Below are 26,771 nucleotides of genomic sequence, written 5' to 3' on the forward strand. Positions count from 1 at the left end.
TGCCCCAAATAGTAGCCCCTTACGTCCAAGTGGTGATGTACTTTGTAAGGGGTGAACACGAGTAAAAAAAAAAAAAAATAATAAAAATAAAATAGATTATTAAAACGGCATGATAAAGGTTTTATAATGGTTTGTGAAGATGTGAAAAATGAGGAAAAAGAATAAAATGAAGACAAAGGAAAAGAAAAATGGAGAACAGAGATTATAATAGGTGTTCCTAAAATATGTTTTCCTTTATACACATCCCAGGATGTGTATAAAGGAAATATATCTGTTGCTTATACACATCCCAGGATGTGTATAAGCAACAAATATATTTCAAAATAGTCAGTACGAAAAAGTCTTGGAGCCATTGCTTTAGAATTTATTATTTTAACAAATTTTTTGATTTTGATTAAATTAAAAAAAAAAAAACAGTCATAATTATTAATTATTTTCCTTACTTGAAAAATGTAGAACGTTGTTTTTTCTATTGCATTATGGGAAAATGTAAAAGAATTTAAGCAGAATATTTATTCGTTATCATATCATCAGTCTTTGATTTACTCGATAGTGAAAAAAATTTTCTTTTGTGTATAAACGAAAAATATACAAATAATTATATTTATCTGAGATTAAAATATTCACAATGTATTATTGAAATGTTACTTATTCAGTTCTTTTTTTGTATAATTTATTTTTATGCAATATTTGTGTCATTTTTACAAAGAAAATATGTGTATACAATTGAAGCAGAACTGTTTCACTACCTCTATGATAATTAAATATATTTTTCAGGCAATGCTTATTAAAGCAAAATACACAGCAAAATCTTACAAAAAAATTTTAAAGATAAAACTTTTTTTTATATTCAAAGTAAGTTTTTTGACATTCAATACAAACTTTGAACAGAAAATGATACTTCTGCCATGTTTTCTTTATTTTTTACTAATCAAACAATATTCAGAGATTTTGGTATGGAAATCACCTTTTACATAAGATATTTAAAAGAAAGAAAAAAGAAACGCTCAAATAATTACAATATGTCTTGAATAAATTCAAATAAAGGTTCAAAAGAGTAAAGTTGTCAAATTATTAATGTCTTAAATGTAATACAGTCTGCGGCAAAACGTTAATTGAAGCAGAGAATTGTAAAGATTTCAATTGCATAATAAGCTTTTATTATCCAAATAAATTTATACATTTTTATTAAAACTTTTATTTTATACTTAACTAGCTTTATCTACCTGGCATTGCCCAAAATACAATCAAGTCATTTTAGTTTTTTTATATTTATCTGTTTGCACATTTTGTAACTTAAAGTTAATCACTCTTGTTATATTCTTCAATTTAAAATACATTACCTTCCTACTGATTTTATTTTTAGATGTTTATTCAAAAATATTTCAAACTAGCTGTATATACCCCGTGTTGCCAGGTTGAAACAGATTGGCAGGTGAAGGGATCAGTCACATACTATTTAAGACACACCGAATATTGTAGCTTTCCTGAATTTTCCTGAGAATGGATCTAATGTTGGATTTATGAATGCATAAAACACATCCATTTTCGTCTATGAAAATTAAACAGAAAATAACTCTCATATCTTAAAGGGGAAATAACTCTCATAGCTTGAATAAACTTATTTTCGTTTTTAAAGACAACTGGTGTTGGTAATAATAATTAAAAATAAATTAAATATAAACTAAATTAAAAATAAATCAACTTTGAATATTTTTCAATAGAGCAATTAAAACAATTTTATTACAACAAAAAATTAATAACGGAGGTAATTATTAAAATAGATGGCCTTAATGTAATATACAAATGAGGTTACTTCTTATATGTAGATTTCCTTTGAATAAATAGTACGTGTAGAAATCATTCTGGAATGAAAGAGTGTAAACGTTTGTTTTCAGTATGAAAATTAATTTGTAAAAAAAAGTACCTTTTGTACATATTAATCAAATTGTAAACAAACAAACAGACAGGAATATGACTATTATAATAGATTAGCAGTCATCTAGGCTGGACTAAGTATTTTTGTTTTAATAAATTTTAGCTAATTACCATGTTCTCAATAACACGAAGTGATGCAATGTTCAAACATTAATCAAAATTTGCTTGATAATCCTGTGCGCGTTGATCACTACAAGAAGTGAGGCTTGCTCTACTTTCCATTTTAAAATTATGTCAACGATATTTAAATTATCTAACAAAAAATGTAAAAATAAGTTTTATTTGATTTTTTTTTTTTTTTTGCACAATGTTACTATTGTTGCTCTAGAAAAAGGTCAAAGAAAAACTCAAACAACAGGTTTAGGTAGAAAGAATATATTGTACAAGAAAGTGAATACAAAGAAAGGTTGTCAATATTTATTGACTGTTAAGTTAGTCTGTAGTCTCGAGTTGGATCGTGATGATTTGAGAGTATTAAACTCTGGGTTGTTTTTATAATGATTAGAAGAGTCCATTGCAAGTGAACGGGTATGTCCCTCTTACAGTTACTTATAATTTTTTTTTTTTTAATTTTAAATCTAAAATCATTTTATTTTGAAAGAAAAAAACATTCATAGAAATATACACAAGTTTTTTGACATTTTTTAATGAAAGTTTAACAAAGCATAATAAATACATATTGTTTTTCTATTAAATGTTAAATATATTTTTTCTATAAAAAAATAAATTTCTATGGATCAACCTGATATGACCTTTTTTATCAGCTTGAGTCTATTGCTATCATTGGTTTCTCCTGATTGTTTTAGAATCAGCGACTTACAGGAGAGATCATATGCATACATTGCCAACATCTCTAAGTGAAAATGCTGCTGTGGAACTGACTGAATTCGAACTTGGCATCTTCCACTTTGTCTTTTAAATATTAATCTTGGAGTTCACTTTGCATTTCTAAAAGTTTCAGCTAATAGTGTTAATTTCAAGATATCTAAAATGAAATTATTTCTTCCAATTTTTTCAAACTATCTATTTACATTTAAAGATTAAAATTCTGTTCAAAATTCATATTAGAATTTTGATAAATATTTTCTTTGAATTTTTTAGCTTCTGTTTATTTTTCTTTTTTTAGCTTTCAAGATTAAATGAAATCAGCTTAGTTGATATTGTATCATAAAAAATGTGTTGGTTTGTGTATCCACTTGAAAGTCAGACATTACACAAGGCACACTTACAAAGCTAATGTATTCTTTTTTAGCCTTGTCCTGGTCAGAATCTGGATACGTTATTCTTTCAATGTTAATTTTGGGGGTCAACAGGAACAAAAATTAGTCAAGATGGGGAGAGCGACATTTAGAGCAATTTTATTTTTTTCATCGATCTTTGGTATAAAATGGTACTTCTGATAGAAAGAGAATTATTTTTGAAAGAAAATTATTTTAAAGACATTTTTATTTTTTATTTTTCAATGTTTATGTCTCTGGGCAATGCCAGGTAGCCATGCTGGTAAAATAACAAACCAAAAAAAAAAATGTACTTCTGACTATTGTTCTTGCCTTTCTTGTTATTTTCACAATGTTTCGGCCATTTTGTATTATTCTTTGGACAACTATTCTAACCTTGAGTATTATTTTCACAACATTTTGGTCGATGTAACCTCCAACTTAATTCTCATTCTGAAAATTCAGAAACATAATGTTTCAGCCATTGATTGCAATCTTCAGTATTCTTTTGGTGCCTTTTCTTGCAGTTGCTAGCCTTCTGAGAATTTTCGACGGAACTATTTAATTCACTAAAGTAGACTATTCTCAGTCCGCACTTAATGCTTCTTTTTTGTTAATGACTAATATCACCTGGGCTCCTGCTAGGTCATCAAAATTAAATGACGTGCTTAGCCAGTACTATTTGGGAAAACCAGGCACTATATGTAACAAAAATATGGTTTCAGACTAAAATGACCTAACGATGATCGACATGCCATAAAATCCAACAATTTAATACATGTACTGGGCACATGATCAGGCAGATTAAAAGATATTCTAAACTGATTTCTGCTTAGAGCCTATGAGTTCAATCCCAGAGGAGAGTTTGATTAATAACTATCTTAGATATCTAATTAATATATATATATATATATATATATATATAATCAAGCTGTTACAGTGTGAAAATCCAAACAACCATGATGAGGACTGTAATATTTAAGCCTACAATGTTACTGCCCTTTGTTAGAACTCTTCACTGACTTTATTCTAGAAATAGAAACGAGACGTTGTCTTCTTTTTTTATCATAGTTGGGATCCACTTGCGAATTCAATATCCACCTAGAAACTTCCTTCTCTGAAGGCAGCCAGTTCAACCTGCCTGAAGTGAATGCCACTGTTAATTAAAAAAAAAAAAAATGGGGTTCAGTTTAAACATGTAGAACAAAGCTAATAAAAACCGGAAGTGAACACTGTTATCTCTTAATTCCTGATTTCAACCTTGTCTCACTATATGTTATCAAAAGTGAGATTTGAACCTGCAATCATATTCGTGTCTCAATATGTTACGAGGACATCTGAAACATGTAAACAAATCAATCATCATCGAAAAATTTTGTTTTCTTTTTAAATAAGCGTTTCTTATTCAATCCTTGCATAATTTTGTTTTTAAAAGTTACAAGATGACCAACTTCACTGGCAGCTAAAACAGCATTAAAAAAAAAATGGCAGCTACTGTAATTTCTCAATGAAATTTGATAGAAAAAAAAAATTGATTTACAAATAAGAAAAACTGATGGGATAAATAAATCTCAAAATTGTGACAAATATGTAAACTTTTAAATGTCTTTATCTGATTTTTTTTTTAAATTTCGTTATCCTGTTTTCTTTTTAAATTTTTAAAACTTGTTAAATTATCGAATTGCTTTTTTAATTTGTTAAATTATGTAATTGTTTTTTTTTAATTTGTTAAATTATCTAATTGTTTTTTTTTAATTTAAATAATCTAATACTAATCATGCCAATGAAATAAGGATTGTTTTTTTTTACTATTTAAATGGAAAGTACAATTCAGAAACAAAAAATAAACAAACAAAAGACGGAATAAGTGTTGCCATTTTTATTTAATTATTTTCCCATTTAAAATCTGATTGTGTTTAGATTTTTTTTAATGTAATTTAGAAAAGAATTAAGTGGAAATTAAAAAAAAAAACGTTTTCATGTAAAAATTTTAAATCGATTCATGGTTACATTTTTTTTTTTTTTTAATGAAAATTAGAAAAAAAATTAGGTGGAAATTTAAAAAAAAAAAGGTTTTCAAGTGAAAATTGTTAATCTGTTCTGTCCAATTTTTTTTTTTTTTTAATTAAAAATAAAGTTTTTGTTGAAGATTATTATTGTTTTATTACGTTTGTTTATATACAAGCTTGAATATAATGCTAATAAAATTCATTTGTATAAGAAATGGAGTTTTCTATGTTTTGTTTTTCCATTGAATTTGTTTGGATTATTATTTATCATTGCTTATGATGTGATTTTTTATTTTAATTTTATTAAATCTGTATTATTTTGTTTGCTACATACTGTAGTATACTCGTTTATTTTACAATTACTGTGACTAGATTTTGTTAATTATTTATTTAAAAATTTTTTGGGGACGGGGTTCTTTTCAGTGTTTAAGTCTGAGGATATGCCAGTTTTAGAGAAACATTTTTAAAGAATACGTTTTTAGACAAATATTTACCGATGGGACAATTCCAATATTTTTTTCTTATTCTGATACAATTGCTGATTCTGTTCTGAATTACCAATTGTGATACAGTTATCAATTCCGATTCCAGTTCTAAAATCGTCTCATGAAATTCTACCTTCTTAAGAGAGATTTGTCATTTACTTTTTAATGTAGATATAATTTTCTTTTTCATGTTGGCAAACTTTTTAATGTTTTCTCTTTATGTGTCCAAGATTTTGATAAACTCGTGAGATGTTCATCTATATTTTTTTTTTTTTTTTTTTTTTTTTGCTTATTTAACCCAGGTTCATTATTATGATCTATAATTTTTAAGTTTACTGATAGAATAAATATTTATTATTTTATCATTACTACCAGTAATAGAAAATTAAGTTTTCAACAAAACAATTTTTTTTAAACTCATTTTTGGAATTTGAAATTGGACTAAAATTTTTCTGATACTGATTCCAGTACACCAAAAAGTTCTGATATTTTTAATTTTCAACTCTGCTTTTGATTAATCATCGTAACACTACTAATATTTTTCATGTGAAAAACAAAATTATTAGTTCAAAAGCGTAAATTCACAAAAGAGATATTTTACACGTTTATACTGAACTGATATGAAATTAGAATCTCTTCTCCCCTTCTCCTCCTAGCTCCTCTCTTTGAAGGACCCTTTTTCAGATTCATATTTAATGGGAGAAGATTTTTGGGGGAAAAGACACTTTTAGAGAAACATCTTGAATGAAAATTGTTTTTAAGTAATACTTAAATGAGAGAGAGAATGATAGAAATGTTATGATAGACACAAACAAAATAATTAATTCAAAAGCATAAATTCACAAGAGATGATATCTTATGTGTGTTTAACATGGAAATTTATATGGATATGAAAACGGAATGTTTGTTATTTTTAGAGTCTTTGTAGGACAAGGGATATTTATTAATTGAGATATTGAGTCAATAAGAGCAGTGAATTATACATGGGTTTGAAAAGATGTAATCAAAACCTTTCTACTTCATTACACAAATTACATTCGATTAAAAATTATTAATAAGAGTTAATATTCATTATTTCCATTGTAATAAGTCTAATGAGAAATATCAGGAATATGTAAATTTTATGGGGATGGTTTCTTTAAGTATTTTGATTTGGGCAAGATATTTTTGGAAGAATGAACGGATTTTGAAGAAATATTTTCAGTGAAAAAGGTTTTTTGGGTGAGAAAATGAGAGATGTGTTATATGATAAACAAAAGCAGGAGTTCAGAGGTATACATTCACAAAAGAAATATTTTTTATGTTTAAAATGAAATTTTACAGCAATGGGAAAAACAGTTAATAATTCGATATAGTAAGAGGGGAGAACCCTTCCCCTTTCGATATACAGTGAGAAAGGTAAACCTCCCCCTCTGAGATAACAGAGAGAGTGAGTTTGGAAAGGACTGGATAACGCCAGATTGTCTCGAATTTTCAACACAACATAATCGGCTGCATTCTATGGACAAACCCTGGACTTGGAGTTGATATCGCCAAACCAAAATCGCCCAGAACTTAACAGCCAAACCAGTTCTAAAACACTTTAATTAGAAAGTGTATTTAAATTTTTTTTTTTTTTCTACACAAAGCAACATGTATCTTTTACTCAGAATTTTTTAACATAAAAAAACAGTTGTTAAATTATTTTTTCTTGCTTAAAAATGACATCTACTACCCAGTTGATACAACTCTGATGACCAATGCTGAACGATTGCTTTCCTAATCTTGACAACTTGGGGTGGGTGATAATCTGATGGGGGAAACCCTTCAACATCTGTGAACTTCATCAGCGTGGTAAACTTTTTGTGAGCAGGTAATAAGTGACCACCCAGAATCCAGGAATGACCAAAGTCAAGGACGTCACTAGGAGGAGGTAAAGTTTATTGAGTCATACTAGCTAATAATGTTACAATTAATTATTTCAGAGGCAGAAGGAAGGAGAAAGAAAAAAAAATCCTATTAAAACATATGCCTTTTAGAATGGAATTCTATGTTCGTTTTTAACACATATAATCTTGGTCATTTCCCAGCAAAATTTAAAAAGATGAAATAATTTAAGAGAGAAATTGCCACCGTCATATATCTGCATGCAGTGTGTAACTCTTACTTTCAAAGTGTCTTGTTTTACCATGACTTATTACTAACAGCTCTGACGTCAGCATATATATTTCTTAGACAGGCCTGTTTCATGCAGGTCGTGGCTCAGCATGCATTTTCATACATCATCAGGCTCTTAACATAGCTGGTATACATACTCCCTGGTAATGAAAAGGATAGCTAATGCTGCTAGGACTGGCAACAGTTTGTGGAATTTACTCCATGCTAATTTTACTCTTATGTTAGATTCAGAATAAAACAAAAGTCAAAATAACAAAAATCCGCCATTTTGACAAAGTTGTCACTCAACTATATTTCAGTACAAAGCTAGCAGTTAAGTGGGTGTGCTTGCTTAAGACATCAGCTACATTTTAGTTTGGATTAAATGCCAACTTTTCATAGTAAAAGTATGAACTCGTAAGGTACAAGGGCTGAATTATAGATTCCACTCTTTTCCTACATCCTGTTTTTTTTTTTTTTTTTTTTTTTTTTACAAAAGAGTCACCATTTATCAAGGCCCGGAGGCCACTCGAGGATAAGGGTTAGTAGTCAAGCTAGGTAAAAGCAAAATACTAATCTTATTTATTTTTTTTTATTGTTAAATTGATCCAATTAGATAAAGTATTAATTAGAGGAAAAGACCTAACAAACATTACTATTCGTGACACAAAAGATGTTTAAGGAAATTAATCCCAAACAATTAATTTTGGATCACTCACCTGTGCGTGATGCATCTGCATTGAAAATAATTTAATATTTAATAGAAAATATCAGCATTTGAAGTTACAGTTAATACTGATCTTTAGTATTTAGTCATAATCATAATTCTACTATCAGAATAAATAAATATGGCTGACAGACAAGTAAATATTAACTCCTCATGTTTGTATTTTCCACTAGCATGGTGCCCAGCATTGCCCAGTCATAAAATATACTTAAATATAATATTTTAATTTATGCAGATTTCATATTAATTATTATAGAGCCTATTCTCTGTTGCTTATTATATTGTACCCAATATATAGTCGTGATTTCAAAAGTTAAAAAAAAAAAAAACTATGACTTGGGTGCTATCAGCTAGAATCGAAAACAGAACAGTTAGCTCTCCAGCAGTATTTGCTACCATATGGCCTAAGGACAGATGGATATCAAAACTTAAAAAATTAATGCAGTTTAACATATAAATGTATATTTTTTTTTTACCCTTTAGCAGCTATTTTTACTGGCTAAAAATGAAATTGAATTTGTTTCACAGGTGTTTTTTTCCAGCTTTAAAAAGTCTGCTCTTATATATTGTTTCAAGTCTGTAGACCAAAAATTGATAAAGTAGTTTGGTAGTGACTGTTCTACACACACAGACCAGGTCACTTTATATATATATATATATATATATATATATATATATATATATTGTTTATCTACAAAAGAAAAAAATGTAAAAATGCCTCAAAAGAAAAAAATATAAAAATGTACTCACACTTCGAATGACGATAAAACCTTTATTTATGAGCATAGAGTGAAATGGAATGGCTTTAGATGCTAAAGACAAATGTAATTGGAGAATCGTGTTCACAAATGTTCAAATTGATGACCATTGTTGTCCAGATTAAGTGTGACTACGTTTTTTAGGCAACCTTTAGATTAGAAAAAAAAAAAAACGGATTGTGTTTGTAAATTTTGTTATGGAAATTTACACCAGCTGTTCAAAATATTCATCCTTTTTACATACACTCAAAAGCATACAGAAATGGTTTTCCATTAAATTGCTTTGAATTAGATCTTTGGTCATCTTGTTGGCACAAATACACAACTAGCACATAATTCATGTTTAGTGTACTTGCAGATCAAATTGGTACTATTCTTTGGCTTACAAGGCTACCAAGGTTTCGAATCCCAAGTTTGGATATGTCTAACTGATGGGCCAAAACGAAGGCGAAAATTGAATCTTGAACTTCCGGTTTGTTGGCTGTCATGACTCTTGTGAACTGCAATGTTGTTTGACTGAGAAAATATTTACATAATCTCTCTCATTCTGAAAATTCTATTACTAATTGCTTGCTAGGTTAGCATGTTCAATGGCATCGTCCTAGTGAGTGTAAAATTCCTACTTGTGAGACATTGGGTTATCGTTGGTTGGATGATTACGGGCCCCAAAGTGCAGTGGATAGAGACGTTGAATCTCTATGGTTCCAGGTGAGAATTGTCTGAAGATAGCGGTTTCAATCCTACCCAGAGCCAGCCAGTGGCTTACTTGGCCAAAATCCTGGTGAGATGACAACAACTATGGAAGGCAGTAATTGCCAAGGATGCAGTTAGAAGATTTGGAGTTCCTATCCTGTTGCAATTACCACCTGACGAAGGTCAGAGGAATAGTTGGCCGAAACACTGTGAAACAATATCTAAAAGATTAGGATAATAGTCCGAAATAAATAAATGAATTAATAAATAATGCTCATCTCAATAAATTCCAGTTAAAAAAAAAAATATAAATGTGGAAAGAATCAGATTTTCTTTTTGCATACTGAATGACATCACAAAAAGCGTTGTGCAGGCTGGATAACATCATTAAAACATGACGTCATCCATTAAAATTGAGATGAAATTCGTACAACAAAGAGATAAAGAGGAATATATTCCTTATGCCGTAGGCGACATAATTAAAAGACGATTGAGTGGGAGGGGGGAATCAGAAGAGCGAGAGAAAGACGAGGAGAAGAAGAGATAGAGGAAAACAGAAATAGAAGGGGAAAGAGACAGCATGTATAAAAATAAAACGAATTATCAATTACGTCACAAAGGATGAATGGATGTTTTGGATAGACTAGATTCATAACCAATTTGCGTCATCTAGACACAGTAGGCCAGGAATCGGCTAAGATACCATTATATACCCCCCCTCATCTTTCTCTCTTCTGTATGATTATTATCAAGAAAACTTTTAGCAACCATCATTCATCTTTTCTTTGTGCCAAGATCACAGTGTAGTATCTGTTGTGATGCTACACTTCGCCTTTTCTGTCCTCGGGCAGTGGAGGAGAAATCCTTCATAGTTATATATATTGTTCATTATTAATAGTGAGTCTTAGTAAGAGAGAGTCTTATTAAGAGTTTGTTGTTGTATCTTAGAGAGAGTGATGTTGTAAGAGAGATTGTTCGTTTTATAAAGAGATTCATATATATTAAATGTTCATACTTAGAAGTGTAGAAGAAGCTCTTAGAGTGAGGAGACAGTCTTAGTGTTCATATTGTGTATGTAAGATGTGTATGTAAAGACATTTTAAACCACATGATATACATAAGACATATATAACAATTTTCACTTTACCTTTTGGTAGAATTACAACACAAAGACGACGTTTATAAAAACACATGATGGGTTTATTTCTTCTCCCGACCAGTCGTGGTTTTCATCATCAAGAATTCAAAGCTTCACATATTAAGTTTCAAAAGTGACCGTCTCGCTTCTAGACGTTCGAATCTCAACTGCCAACTATCGTCTGTCGTCCTCAAACTCCCTCTGACTCTCCCACAGTTTCTCCTAAAGTTTCTAACTATATCGAGAACTTCCCATTTTCCGTGACTTCAGACACATGTTAAAACATGTGTCTTCTTTCACGTGTTCTGGAAATGCGTGTCTAAAACTTTTTCCTTTGTTTACAAAAGGAATTTTAACCTATATTCCCAGTAATCTATATTTCCAGTATGTTAAAAACATGTTTATTAAATTATCTTGCAGTTGCATTCTTTCAATTGAATTTTTCATAACAGAATTGACAATGCACATTCTTTTCTTAAAACTATTTTATCTCTAAGCTTAACAATGGTTTGTTTTACATTCCATTTTCTAATTCTCTCTCGTAATCTATTTCTAAACCTAATTTACGAGGTTCGAATTTCGTCTATTCTATTTCATTTTCATTTTAACTAAATCTCTCTATTTTTATACTTACATGAAAAGGGGACAGCCCTTATCATGTAACATCATGACTGAGACAATTTTTATTTTTGTTCCTATCCAGAGTGCCTTTTTTTTGAGGAACTGGATTTTCTCCACATTAAAAACCCACCTTGTGTCTAACTTTGCCCTCGTGGGGAGGCAAGTAAATAGGAACTATCATTCATCTTTTATGTTGTCATACTTTATGATGTCAGCTCTTTTCACGGATATTGCTTGATAATAATCATGAAGTGTAGCCAATGACAAGCAAGATAACAAAATCCACAAATTTTTATAAATATACAGGACTTTTAAAAAAAATATTTTTTCAACAACAAATAATAGTTAATTAATAAAAATGGCCTTTTTGAAAACCAATATGTCAACATCAGGAAGTTTCATCAGATGTCTGATAGCATGACCGTGTATTAGACTGTTCATAACTTGTTGGGTCAGTATTTGTTATATCTATTTATCTATGAAATTTCCAAACGCAACTTTTTATCCTTTATGACGTCATCAATTTTCAATTAGTTATCTACATTTGTTTCCTGATAACATTCACCTGTTTTTATCCACTTTTTAGCAGCTCACCTGTTTTTTAAACCTCTTTCAACTTGTTTGTCTCTCTCTCTCTCTCTCTCTCTCTCTCTCTCAGCCCCATACTCTCCCTATTTCACTTTAACGATGAATCTTGCCAGTGTCATTTGTTTATACATATTTACTTGAAAATGGATGACGTCATGAAAAGTGAATGGTTGTTTAATATAAAAAGAACTGTGTGTGTGTGTGTGTGTGAGTTCACTATGGATCGGAAACAGTTGGGCCGATTTCATTAATTTCGATGACAATAAAAGTGTGGGAGAGTGGAACATGTGTTTATCCTCATTCAATTCCGAACAACATCCTGCCTCCCTGCTAGTATATATATATATATATATATATATATATATATATATATATATATATATAAGCGACGAAGCACTTTTCCATGGATAACTAATTTCTTTCTCTCTCTCTTTCTTTCTCCCTCTCTTTGATAAAAAATAATTATATATATTTTATGAAATCAAATAATTTTAATGAAGTTTTTATGCTGTAGTTCACACTTGCATTGTTAACGCTTGGATTCCAGATTGTTCTTTTGTTTTCACGGATTATCATTACAGGAATTGACTAATTGGTATGGTTTCAAAATATAATTTGCATATGAGAGGAGAAATTGCAATAAGAAGGACGAATTGTGGATGAGAACAAGTCGAGTGTGTGGCAGCGAAGAGAACATTTTGTAGTGAAAATGTCGAGCTAATAAGACAAATGTCGTGGGAGTGCTGTCAATTTCACTCTTCTTTTTTTAGACTACAAACTTGCTAATTAGTTCTTGATTGATTGATTTTAATTTGTTATTATATTGAAAATGTCTTTTATTGTTTTGTAAAAGTTTTTGAGATATGTATGCATATATCTCCCCTGAAAATTTAAGCACACACACTATCCACGTACATTAAAGCTACTATGACAAATATGCTACATACATACGTCCATTACATAATGCAAACTACATTTCTCCTATAGTACAAAAACCACTTGTAACTCCACCAAACAGCCTTAATAATCTATTTCACTCCTATCAATCACTAGACATACTATCGTTAGACATCGCATCCCTATCATGTTACCTAGCATCTTCTCCACTATTCTGAAGAGAAGCATTAGACTTCGAAATGCTAGGGCATAAAGAGTCGCCCACTTACCCAGCACCCCTAAATAAATGTGCACCCTATTGAATAAATGAATAAATCTCTATATATTAATGCATAGTTTTTATACCTTTATTTTCTTTTCTTGTTTACTTCTAAATAAGCTCCAATACAATTTTGTTGAGCTTTGTATTATTCCGATAATTATCTCCCCTTAAAGAATTGATTTTATTATCTCCCTTTAACTTTTAACTTTTAACATTTATATATATAGCTTAATGCGTAAGAGGGAAAGAGAGAGTTCAATTCCACAAGAGGAGACTTATCTGGATAATGCCAAGCTCGACAATTATCATTGGAGCTTGGAGCTTATACAATAGGACAACAGGAGTATGAAATGAAGTCACAAAACTATACATTGGTGGATATAGATTGGTTCATTTATTGAATAATGGAATACAAGCAAAATTTGGGGGATAGAAAGGACTCTTTATGCCAAGGCATTTTGAAGCCTAATGCTTCTCATCAGAAGAGTAGAGAAGGTGCTAGGTAGCATGGTGGAGATGCTGCGTCTAGCGTAGGGTTCATTAGGAGTGAAAAAGACTATATATAAATATATATATATATATATATATATATATATATATATATATATATATATATAGTCATCCACATACGGTGCTGTTTTGCTGTATCACAGTGCGGCTAGACAGGCAACTACCTCAAGCCAGAATGGAAACTCAACCGCCCAAACAATAGTCAGAGCTTCTCACCATTATGCTATTTGGCTGCTGCTGTGCGGGTAGTGAATTAAGTGTTTTCACGTCGTCCAAATGCCTAATCTGGATTTGTTTACACAAGAAGCATTGCTTAATACGCTAATAGCATTTTGTATATCACTTCCCAATATGCTTCAACCGATAATGCATTTTTTTTTTAAACTAATATTTATCCTATGATAAAAAATAGCATATATAATTGAATGAAAAAGTCTCATTTGAACATTTAAAATAACTTTATTGATTATCTTTGTTGGTAATTTATGGAGAAAAGGAGAAGAGGGTTAGCAGTGGAATGAGTCCATATGTATGGATGGAGATGAAAAGTTAGGCAGTTCTGTGGGAAGAGAAAAGAGTTCATGTATGTGTGTTGAAGTTAGAGTCTACCAGTAACCATGAAGGATTATTTGTCTTCTCAACTTAGTTGCCCCATTCCCTGATCAAACGCCTGGGTGGGTTCTGTTGTGTCCCAAGAGAGAAGTTTGGGGATTGGTCTGAGCACTCTGTCCATGAAGTGTGTTGCCACCAGTACTGAGAGAGAGAGAGAGAGAGAGAGAGAGAGAGAGGGGGGGGAGGAGAGTTGTCGTGTGTTTAACCTTTTTATAAACTCTGTCACACACTCAGTTTGCCTGAGAGAAGGTCTCTGATTGGGCAAGCCTGAAGGGTAGTTGACTACTAGCACCAATCAGTAATAAGTTTATAAACCAAAGATATGCAAAATTTCAAACCAGGAAGTATCGCTGTTGCTGCTGCTGTTGAAAATCCATGGTTAATGATTTTTTATTATTAAAATTTCCTGTTTGACTTTGATGGATCAATAAATATTGTAATTTATTCAATTTTATTTCAATTTTATTTCAATTGTCTTTTTTTTTCCTATTTCTACATAAACTTTTGATTATTTTGAGAGATTCCAATTTTAAAAGATATTTATATTTATCTTTGCAAAATTCTCTCTCTCTCTCTATATATATATATATATGTGTGTGTGTGTGTGTGTGTGTGTGTCTGTGTGTATTTGTGTGTATATGCATTATGTTATTCACCCCCCCCTTACTACTGCTTCTCTTGCCATTCACTTTTTGTGATGTAATCCAGTGTGGACGATGACAAACAAAATAAGCGTTGTAATAGATAGCTTATATTTATTTGCCTCCTCACGAGGGCAAAATGAGACACAAGGTTGTTTTTAATGTGGGGAATATTCAGCTCTCCAAACAGAGGCACTCTGGATTGAAAAACAAAAATTTTAAATTGCCTTGGTCTAGAAGGATTTCCCCTTTACTTACTAATGGCAGAATTATTTAAGTAGAGCATTAGTTTTTATAAAATAATATTGAGAGGCATTGGCGTAATAGTCAAATTTTTGTGTAAAACAAAATTGCCAGAGACAGAATTTAACGATTAAGTCTACTAACAGAAAGTACCTCAAAATTATTCATTCATATGCAGTCGTGTCAACTGACATTTTCAAAACACGCTAGATGGGAGGAAAATATTTCCAGAAAAGCGTTAGATTTTTAACTTTTTGTCAGTCTTGCTGACTGAAATTTTCAAAAACTGCTTAACCAAAAAATAATATCCAAAAAAGAAAAACAGATGTTAACCTCCTACCCTGTGTGTGTGTGTGTGTGTGTGTGTGTGAGTGTGAGTGTGTGTGTGTGTGTGTGTGTTAGGATTAAAGTTAAATTCTGAAGATTTAAATATGCATAAAAATATATTCAAGTTAAGAATTTGTGGTTTGAAACAAGGAATATATGGAAAAGAATTATATTTATTTATTTATTTATTTTTTTTTTACACAGTGATCACCACTTATCAAGGCCCGGAAGCCACTCAGGGATAAGGGTTATTGCAAGTACATTACGTTAGTGTGGAGATTTGATGAAGTGTTTACTTAAGGGGGCGGTTCATTAGGAATTTGTTAACATTGGACTTGAACACATACAAGTTGTAGTCCGGTGGGAAGCAGGCAGACGGAACAGAGTTCCACAGGCGTGCAGTTCTAAGAAAGAAGCTTTGTTCATGGAATCCACGTTTTGATTTAGGCACAGATAAAGAGTGGGGGAAATTTTTCACAGTGGATTCGGCTAGACGGGTGTTTTTCGTGAAAGATTGGCGAGGGGGGACCAGAGATTGGAGTTCAGACGAGCACCTGCCATGGAAATAACGATAAAAACAAGGATAGGCTCGCAACGTCTCTTCTGTGGGAGAGAGGTTGCAGGGTAGAGAAAAGGGCATCCCCCACTAATTTATTTCCTTAATCCATGGATTTCCAATAATGGCTTATATCATCAGAGGAAATGAAATGCAATTAGCAAAATCTTCAGATATGAATAAACAAGTATTTTGCTTTTCAGCACATATATTGAAAAAGTTATTTAAGATTTTTGTGGTCTAAATTTTTATATATGTTTTGGCATATATAGTTTTAGATATTTGTATATCCATATGCGTGTTGTTATAATTGGTAGATATATATATATATATATATATATATATATATATATATAATGCAATTGAATATTGATCTCCAATATTTTTGATTTGGCAGCTGATTTCCTTTTCAATGCAATTCTTGTCCATGATCATGGTATTTAAATGTTGAAACATATATAAATAAATTAAATCACTGATTTGATAATAAAATGAATTATTGTCTTATTAAATATTACGGTGAGATAATATTTTTAAGACGATCCTAGCCAAAAAGGTTAAAGCTCAAGGTATAAATACAGAGCAAAGGCTTTGTCTAAATGTTTATCAAATGGAGACTTGCTGAGTATGGATATTTTGAATTCTAAATTTGTGTTTTGACATATATAGCTTTGGATATTTATGTATCCGTATGCGTGTTCTTATAAACAATGGAGATACATATAATGCAATTGAATATTGATCTCCAATATTGATCTCCAATATTGATCTCCAATATGCTGCAATGTCTCTGCACCTCCAAAGATTCTAGATTTCTTCTAAACTTCAGCACCAGCGGATCTTTACCCCGCCAAAGATATTTACAATCTCTTATACGTCTGGAAATGACATCACGGGATCTTTATGCATTCTGGATGTTACTTCCAATTTGAAGTTTGTTTCAAATGTTACGGATTACTATATTACCTTAAATTTTTTCCTTGAATTATTGTTCGTCCAACCTGGCAGAAATATCCCAAAAATAATTGAACTCATTTCAATGTTGCATTGCCCAGCCATAACGATCGCAGACCTTTTATTTTTGTGCACACAACTCCATTGCAACATGCCATAACACATTGGCAAAAAATTGTTGGCATAGAACAATCAGTTGATATTACACCCATGATTGGAAGAGGACAGCACGCATTATTCCTCCTCAATCGATAGCTTAAAATGGATAATAGAAAATCTATAATAATGCTATGGGGGACAAACTTGGCTCAAATATATCCACAAACACATCAAGCTTGACTGAAAACATATGCAGATTTCATAGATTGAATATAATGTCACTTAAGATATGGTTGCAAGATAAAAATACAACGGTGACATTTTTCCTTTAAGACAAAAACCAGCGCATGTCTACAAGTACGTTCGCACAATTCGCTTATAATGACAACGCCTATGGCAATCAGGCAGTTGGTCTCGAAGCAGTGGCCACGTCTAACAGTAGTCAACTGTTCCACTAAACGATGCCTATCCCAAACAGAAAGTTTTCTTAACTACTACTACATGCGATAAAAATAGTCCTTTTTAGGGACATCTTTCTCAACAAAACTACTATATATTTTGTGAAATTGAGTCCTCATTCCTGCAATTTCCAGCATCTTTCCACAGCTGTCCTTTGTTGCAGAGCCGAATGTTGGTGGCAATCAACCCTACAACTAAAAGACGACACAGGCAAGAAAAAGACAAAAAACGACAATGGCAAAAAGGAGATGACAAACACAGTAGGTACCGTCATGAACGAATATAAATCCATTCAGGTTCATTTTTTCAAAAAGAAACTGAATGGTGGTAGGAGGGGTTGGAGTCCAGCTGGTGTTTGAACTGACACAGCTACAAAGTCATTGCCTGGGCTATAGGAAACACCCGCTGACTTGAGAAGCTGGGTTGCTGGAAATCCAGTGCATCAATGGCGCTACTGGGTTCGTCATTATTGGGGAGGTAGTCTAAACTGTTCTGTGTGGACATGACTGCTGCTGCTGCTGTGTTGGGTTGGGCTGCTGACAGGCCCAACCTCACCGTGCGGTAATCTAGCCGCGACTGACTGCTTGTTGAAAAAACGCTGTATTTATACTCGTTTGGCGGATGTAGTTGTAGACACTGAGGCTTGGAGTGCTGGTCGTTGTTTTCGTTTTTCATTTATGTTTGTTTTTGTGCCTTTTAAAGTGCTGTAGGGAGTCGTCTGTTTGAGCTTAATATGGTGTGTTGTATCAATTTGAAGCTGGGAAAGTTGTGAATATTATTCTAGCGGGAATTGTACTATTCAGAGTTCTATGGGATAATTATTCACATCGAAGTACTTGTCGAAGGGCTGTCGGCTGTGGTTTTTACGTTTTGAATTGGGATCCTTTTTTTGGTGAGCTGTTTCTTTTGGTGGAAACCGTGACACCTTCCTGCAGTTTCCAGCGATGACAGTAAAGTTGCTCCAGCTTTAACACAAGACTTGTAATTTTCTTTTATTTACCTTTCGGTAAATAAACCGGGACGGTATTTTTATTGTTTACAACAGTACAATTGCGTTTTGTCCTCTCTTCTTTGCCATTATCATTTACCTTTTTCTTGCCTGTGTCTCCTTTTTAGTTGTAGGGTCGATTGTTACGAACGATCAACCTTGCAACACACAGATTGGTTGATAATTAAATTCTACTGCATCTGCTATGTGTTTTGTTTTTGCTGTTGTTGGCTATTTTTTATTTATTTTTATTTTTTGACAATTTTCGATTTTTACCATGTGGGTAAATACTTATTTTAAATTGTGGGGTTCTTAGATCCTATTTAAAGCTATAGAGGAGGAAATGGTCCTTTCTTTCAAAAAAAGGGAACATAGGTAAATCAATTTTTAAGAATGATTAACAGAAAGAAAAATGATTAAAAATAAAAAAATAAGAACAAAAAACTAATAGTCAACAAATAATTGTTACCAAAGGCAATAAAAGCTACTTTTTCTACCTACCTGGATAAGTTTGGTTTAGATTTTAAAGAGCTTTTATTCTAATTTTTATTGTAAATTGCTGGAGTGTTGAGGGAGGTCAAAAGATCACCAGATCAAAAAACAAAAACAAAAAAGGAAAAAAAACACTAGTCGCTAGATCAAAGTTTTACTCCCTAGATTCAAACGAAATCTCCAGATCTAGCGGGAAAACCGCTAAATTGGCAACACTGTTCATGTTAGACAAAAAGGCGAAACTTTTACTAAAGGGACACAACTCCAGACACATTCTTATCTGATGAATAAGCTTACTCAAACAAAAACAAAGAAAACGCATTAAAATAGCCAAACTTGTGGATTAAGCACTTTATAGAGTAATAAAAATTAAATTTACTAAAAAATTTTTTTTTTAATATCATAAAATTGTGAAAAACGACCGATAAGTTAATAATTATGAGTATTAACTATTTCTTTTAAAGTATTTCGTTTCGGATTTTACGGTAATTTTCGTTTCGTTATAGCCATATTGGTTTTTAGTAGAAACAAAAATGGCGCAGCTTCCGTTGTAGAAAAAAAATACTTTTTAAATTGTTATTTAGATTGAAAATGCATTTCTCTGTTTTAAGTGTTGGAAATGTTTCCTTCTCGCTGTAATATGCCTAAAAGTGCCGTTAAATACTTCGACATCCCATCAGGTAATTAACTTTTTATATTTTTTTAGCGACATAATGCCCGCGTGCGCGCAATTAAACAACACCCTTGTGTATATGTTTTATTATTATTATTATCGTTATTATTGTTTCACTAAAAAAAAAAAAACACACACACACACACAAAAAGAACATTCTTTCAAATTCTTATTTTTTTTATTGTGTATTTTGTTATTTTATTTGATATTAAAACGTAAACAAACTTATTCTGCCTCCGTCTTCCACAAATATTAAATAACTTAATTAACTATAACAATAAATCTAAAATGAAGTAACTTTTTTTTTTACGCTCGTCAATTATAAACAACATAAAAGTATTCCTGAATTTAGGGGGGAAAAGGGTTAACTAAAAATTATATATATTTAAATATTTCATCATTAAAGCTATATATTAATTTAAATCATAAAGTTTTGTCTCAAATTTTTTTTTCTTTTAACAAAATATTGATTCATAATACAATAGTGAAACTATCGAAAATACGGTTCTTATGCACTTATGTTACCGTGCTGAAATCACGTTATAATTTAGAAAGCGATTTTTAACATGGGGTGTTTTTAATTATTCTGTACTTTCATCTAACAATTTAATTTAAAAAAAATATCTTAAAACTTGAATTTAACTTGAAAGTACGATTATAAAAAATAGTACGGTAACATAAGTGCATAAGCACCAAAAATACTCGTTGTTTCTTTCAACAACACACATGAACAACAATACTTGACTTTGACTCTAATCTTCAATTCTAGCCAGAAGTTACTTGTAAATTAAAATCGTTTACTTCGCCTTGGACATTCGAAAGCGATTTGAAGTCTTTATTTTGTTGATTCGAAAATAGTTTGTGGCTTGAATGATTATTTTTTTTTTTAACAAACAGTCAAGTAATATGGTCCATTTGTGCATCAACGCCAAAGAACAAACAATGTTTTCTGATCACGCCACTGTTGTATCAAAGAACCCAACTATACATTAAAAATAGAATATCTTAATTGGAAAATACATTGCCATTGTTATTGTGCATAATATCATTATGTTATATGTTTAGTCTAAATTTTAAAACTAGTTTATCCTCGGAAGAAATCATTCTTGACGGAGACAATTTTTATTTTTGTTCTAATACAGAGTGCTCCTTTTTGGGGAGCTGGATTTCTTCGCATTAAAAACCGACCCTGTGTCTAACTCTACCCTCATGGGGAGACTAGTAAATAGAGACTCCTTGGAGTTAGTGTTTATTATCTCCTTTTTTAACGAGATGAATATTTTTTCGCAAATGTTTCTTTTCCACCGTGAGGGAAAAGTTAGATACAAAGTCCCGATTTACTTACACCGGTAAATTTTTACTTTCTTTTCACCTTAACCCTCACCTTTAAATTGACAACTTTTGTATGTTTTCGGGTATGCTGAAAGCGAATATCACATTCAAATTTGGGGCAGACAAATAAAGGGTTTGTTTTACAATACACATAGATACGAAAAAGTTGTCAAAAAACAAATATGTAACAAATGTTATCAAAGGCAAAATAAGTTACTTTTCTACCTAACTGGATAAGTTTTTAGTGTTTTTATTAAATATAAAATGCTTATTCGGTTCGAACAGCATACAGTGTTTATCGATATATTTGAAAAAGACAAATGGCGGCGGCTCGCTGTTGAATATGTTAAGTTTGGGAAAATGAGTTCTAACTAAAAAAACTATACAAAATACTGTTAGAAACCCTCTCAATATGTTACTGTGACATAGGCTGACATATATTAAGTGGATTCCTAACAGTATTTTGTATAATTTTTTAGTTTGCACTCATTTTCCCAAACTTAATGTATTCAATAGTGAGCTAACCGCCATTTGTCTTTTTCAGATGTACTGATAAACACTGCATATTTTCCGAACCGAATAAACATTTTACAATAAATAAAAAACACTAAAAACTTATCCAGTTAGGTAGAAAAGTAACTTATCTTGCCTTTGATAACATTTAGTTGTTATAAGTCTGTTTTTTGACAACTTTTTTGTATCTGTGACTTTGTAAAACAAATCTGACAAATAGTTTTTTGGATATTAAAACCTTTTTTCCCAATGTATTAATAAATCTTAATGGCGTTCGCCATTCTTAACATGGAGAGAAGGGGGGGTTGTAATATGCATAGGTATTAGTATTTTTCAGTTATGGGAAAAAATGGCTGCCAGTAAAAACTGTAAGAATTTTATTCTCACAGTTAAAAACTCTAGCAGAATGAAAAATAGACATGACCTCAGAAAGTGCACTTACCTGGTTGATTAAGGCAGGTCATCTCATCTTCTTGATTGCAGAATTATATTGCGTTATTTTGCTGCTCAGCTGAGTCTGGTAGTTAAGACTTCGTAAGAAGTGGTCGGGGAAAAAAGTCTTCTGTGAAGATTATTATTAATTCATGGCTCTAGGTCCATTTAAACAATGTTCCAATAAAAAAAATGTGGATAATCCCGTCGAAGAGATAAAAACAAAATCAACATTCTTTGCCGATTAGAAAGACGATATTACGCCAAGAAAAGTACACCTAACTTAGTAGGTTAAATTGTCTCAAAGGTACCATATTGAATGCCAAAGTCTTAAATTAATAAGAAATTAAAAATGAGTTTGTCATGTATGAAAGATTTGCTCAGACTAAGTTTTCAGTTTAAACATGCCTGCACATGCGGGTTATAAATTCAAATCAACCAATGAGAAAGGCTGTAATCAAAACAATGTGTTAAATCAATGAATGAATGAAGTGACACTATTCAGTCATGTAATTTCTCACACACTACCAAAGGAGCAAAGAAAAAATAATTAATATCCATTACTTTTTTCTAGTTATTGAATACAAGGTAAATATGTATTAGACTGTCAATTAAGCGACAAGTAAATAATTCTGGTGATCGTGAAGACTTAACTAACTATTATAGTTTTGTTTTAAAAAAAAGGAACTATGTGTGTTTCTGTCTGTTTATGATAAATGAATTTATAGCCGATAAACCTAGTTTTATCTAGATTACTAAGAACGATGACTTGAATATAAGTTAAGTGACAACTTAGTACATTCTGAAATTAAGAGTTTAGTGTAATACTTTTTCCAAGCAATTCGGACAAATCCACTCCCCGAGTATCCTGTTGTTTCACCCCAGTGCAATCAAAATGGCACCAACTGTCACAGGCGTCACAACACACCATAGAAGATGATCCGTCATTTACAATGGAACAAGTTGGACAGAAGAAAGGATCACCTTCCTCCATAAGTTCTGCTGAAGACGATGCAGAAACAACCATTAAATTCAAGAGAAATAAATGTTTTAAGAAATGAACCTGTTCGCAACCGTCCCTTAATACACAGGCAGAACAAACTTTGCTATCATTTCCATTAATGAGTCTAAGTACCTAGCCTAGACTTCGCAGGAATTGAGTTTTATTTGGAGATTTAATTAACATGATTTCTCCCACTGATACCTTCTGCAAGTGATCACCCGATATCTTAGCATCAATCTCTCTCAAGAACAAGTAATCATTGTGCCATGTCTTTCTGAATCTTTCAATATACCTGTGTCTCAATTCCAGGGATTGCAAAAGTTTTACTCTACTGGGAGGATCAGGATACAAATCATCTGATCCATAATTATTGATCAACAAACGTGGATTATAACCAGTTTGTAAAAAGTGATTCGGGGTTAAAATTTGAAGACCCCCTTCAGAAGCAGTAATATATGTAAGCGGTCGATCATTGATCGCTTTCTCCACATCGGAAAGCATAGTGAAGTCAAAATAGTTGACTTTCTTTCTGCCTATTAATTTTTTCAAACATTGCTTGATTGTTTGTATCATTCTTTCACATGCACCCCCTTGCCAAACCGAATAAAGAGGAATGGTGAGGTGATTAATTGAAGCTGACCTAAATTTTTCTTTGACTTCAGCTGAAACGAAGATTTCAGATAACATGATGCTGGACGCTAATAAGGTCTTTGCATTTTCCGAACAAACATGCATAGGAGCACCAAATAGATTGGTAAACTTGATAAACACTAATATAAAGCATCTACTGCTCATATCCAGTGAAAGTTCCAGATGTACAATAAGATGTACATTTTCATGTCTTCATCATTGTATTTTACCAAAAAATGACTGATAAAGTCAATACACACTTGTTGAAATGGGTGAACAAAATTTGCCTGATGAGTGAGCAGTTGAGAACCCGAGAGTGCTTTATATGTCAACGAATTGATTTTTTTACAAGCTGACGAGGCCATAAAGCACAGTACCATTTAAATCCTTAAAGCTATGATAGACAAAACTCTGCCTCCATTACATTGGGTGTAATTTCATCAAATCTGTTAACTTGAAATTTTAAATTAAGACTGTGAATAAGACAGCAAAAGGAAAGGGTTTCTGAGATTCTAATTAGGGGAGGGGGCATTGAGCTCCAGGAGGTTTCATGGATCTCTTTCCAGTAAAGGTGTTCACAGACATTACTACAGGTCTAAGTACTAATTTTTCTCTAGATCTCAATTCCTGCAAAATAGCATGGGAGAAAAAAGATTTTTGACTTTGAGTGTTGAGTGTGCAATGGGAAAACACTGGAGGTCCATTTCCTTTCAAGGACATTCTGATAACAGGAAATATACAATTATCCTCATCAGATAAGGTAGTCCTTCCTTCCTTTTGGGCACATTACAGAGAAGCGAATCCTCAGCCCAAAAGTAACGCATGGGTAAGGAAATCCCTTTTTTCCTTTACATTAATGATCCAAGTGATTACTAAGACATTTAGTACAGATTTGAAGCTCTTTGGCTCGTAGGACCTTCGAGTCGTAAGAAGAATGTTTGGAGCAATCCTTAACTGTATGGTCTGCCAATTTACACAATTCACAATTTTTATACTGTTCACCAGTATTATTATTAAGAAGCTTTGAGGTATCTATGCCCTTTTTACAATTAATGGTTTTATAACTGGAGCTGGCTGCCATATTGGGTTGAACTTCTGAAGAAAAAGAAAAAAATGGCGGTTTTGGCAGGCAACTTCCTTGCTTTTTTATATTCAAAGACGCTGCCTGTAGAAATTCTATTATGTCAAAAAAGTTGGACATAATAGATATGAATGAAGAATAACACTCCGTTGTTCTTGACATTAATTCCCTTTTGACATCAATAGGGAACTTGCGGAACAATGTGAGCAACCATTGATCCAGAAGTAGAGCTTTCTGTGAAAAAATCTGTCCCGAAAGATTTGTTCAGTTCAGGCAAGTCCAGTTTAAGTTGTTCTACAAAGGTTTATAGTTCTTCCAATTCTGTTATCTGCTCCGGTTGAGGAATAATTTCCTCCCAAATTCGGCCTGATGCTAATGGCTTGCTGAGATGAAATGCACCTAACATTGATGCTTTTTGTTTTTCTACTTCCTTTCGCAAAAATTCTATTCTACAAAAACAAAAACAAAAATTCCCCTTTTCTCCTTTCTCTTTCTATCTCCTCCACTTCCTGACTGGTTTCCTAACTTAAAATGTACCAAACATTAATACTGTAATCCTTTTCTCTCTCCCATTGCAAAACTCATTCATATTCTGCAGGGCAGTGAACAAAAATGATAAAATCCACTATAAAACAACCAAACCAAACACTACAAACTACGATTGAAGATACAAAGAACTTGAAGAATAAAAACCTTCTACAAAATAACTGGATGCAACATGAATACTATTTCCAAAATAACTGGATTCACCATTAAATAACCCGAAAAGGGTTGATTTGTCGTAAAACAAAACAACCAAACCAAAATTCGATCCTTGATAAGAGAAGGATTCAGGAATTTTTCTTCAAACAATCCAAGGCTACAGTATAATTTATCAGAGGAAACATTAACTTAGATTTAAGGAGAAGTAATTTATCTGCTCCCCCTAAATTAGTAGTGCAAAATTCAAATCTTCTGAAGAAGGTTCTAAATTCAAATTTGTCGGCTGGTGGTGACTCACTATAATGTGGACATTCCAAATTCAACCTTAAAGGCTAAAAAGAAACTGGATTTTTAACCTCGCGGCCAGATTTCAATTCATGCAATTCTTTCCTAATATTGGAAGAAAATTGTATTGAATCCTGACAAAGCAACAGTCTCTCCTCTTGGGAGGACTTTAAAATCAAATCTGATCAAAATGGTTGTCCAATTCACTGAACCATTTTCTGATATCCACTGCACTTGACTCTATAGAGGTCAGGAATGGATTATTGTCTTTTAGCCATATTACTGTATTCGTGATATGGCACTTTTTAGCTTCAATCTTGGCAAATAAATCTTTAGACGCTTCCATTATGATTTTTAGAAATGTCACGTCGAACGTAAATTAGCAACAATGAAATTAACGTGAAAAGAAAGGAAATTATAAAAGACCTTTGCTAAACAAAACCAGGCAATATCCACAAGATGGAACAAATGAGAAAATAAAAATATGGAGAGAATATCCCCCTCTAATCATCAACCAATTTATATTTAAATAGGCAAGATAATTAAATTAATAATAGAAGAGAAAAAAACAAATTTCTTTTCTTTTTTTTTTTTTTTTTTAAGAGAAAATAATTCTATTCTATAAAAAGTGTTCAAAATACAGGCTCGCAGTAAATGTTCATGAAGAAGAGAAAAAAATCTCTATTTCAAAATGGCATGAGCCACCATGTGGTGGAAAATAAATGCGAGATTAACTTGAACCCAAATTTGATTTTAACACTTGCTGCGCT

The 26,771-nt window shown here is 31.8% G+C and overlaps 1 protein-coding gene across 1 annotated transcript in view; it reads left to right on the forward strand.

The window, feature by feature from the left end:
- The first annotated feature begins 19,870 nt into the window (after nucleotides 1-19,870).
- Nucleotides 19,871-26,771, forward strand: part of LOC145248117 (microspherule protein 1-like) — a 39,678-nt gene continuing 32,777 nt past the window's right edge. The window contains exon 1 of the mRNA XM_080109908.1: nucleotides 19,871-20,030. The gene's annotated coding sequence lies outside the window, so the exon portion shown is untranslated. The remainder of the gene's footprint in view (nucleotides 20,031-26,771) is intronic.

Source organism: Euprymna scolopes, chromosome 26 (genome assembly GCF_053919585.1).
Source record: "Euprymna scolopes isolate OS-2025 chromosome 26, ASM5391958v1, whole genome shotgun sequence".
Classification (NCBI taxonomy): Eukaryota; Metazoa; Mollusca; class Cephalopoda; order Sepiida; family Sepiolidae; genus Euprymna; species Euprymna scolopes.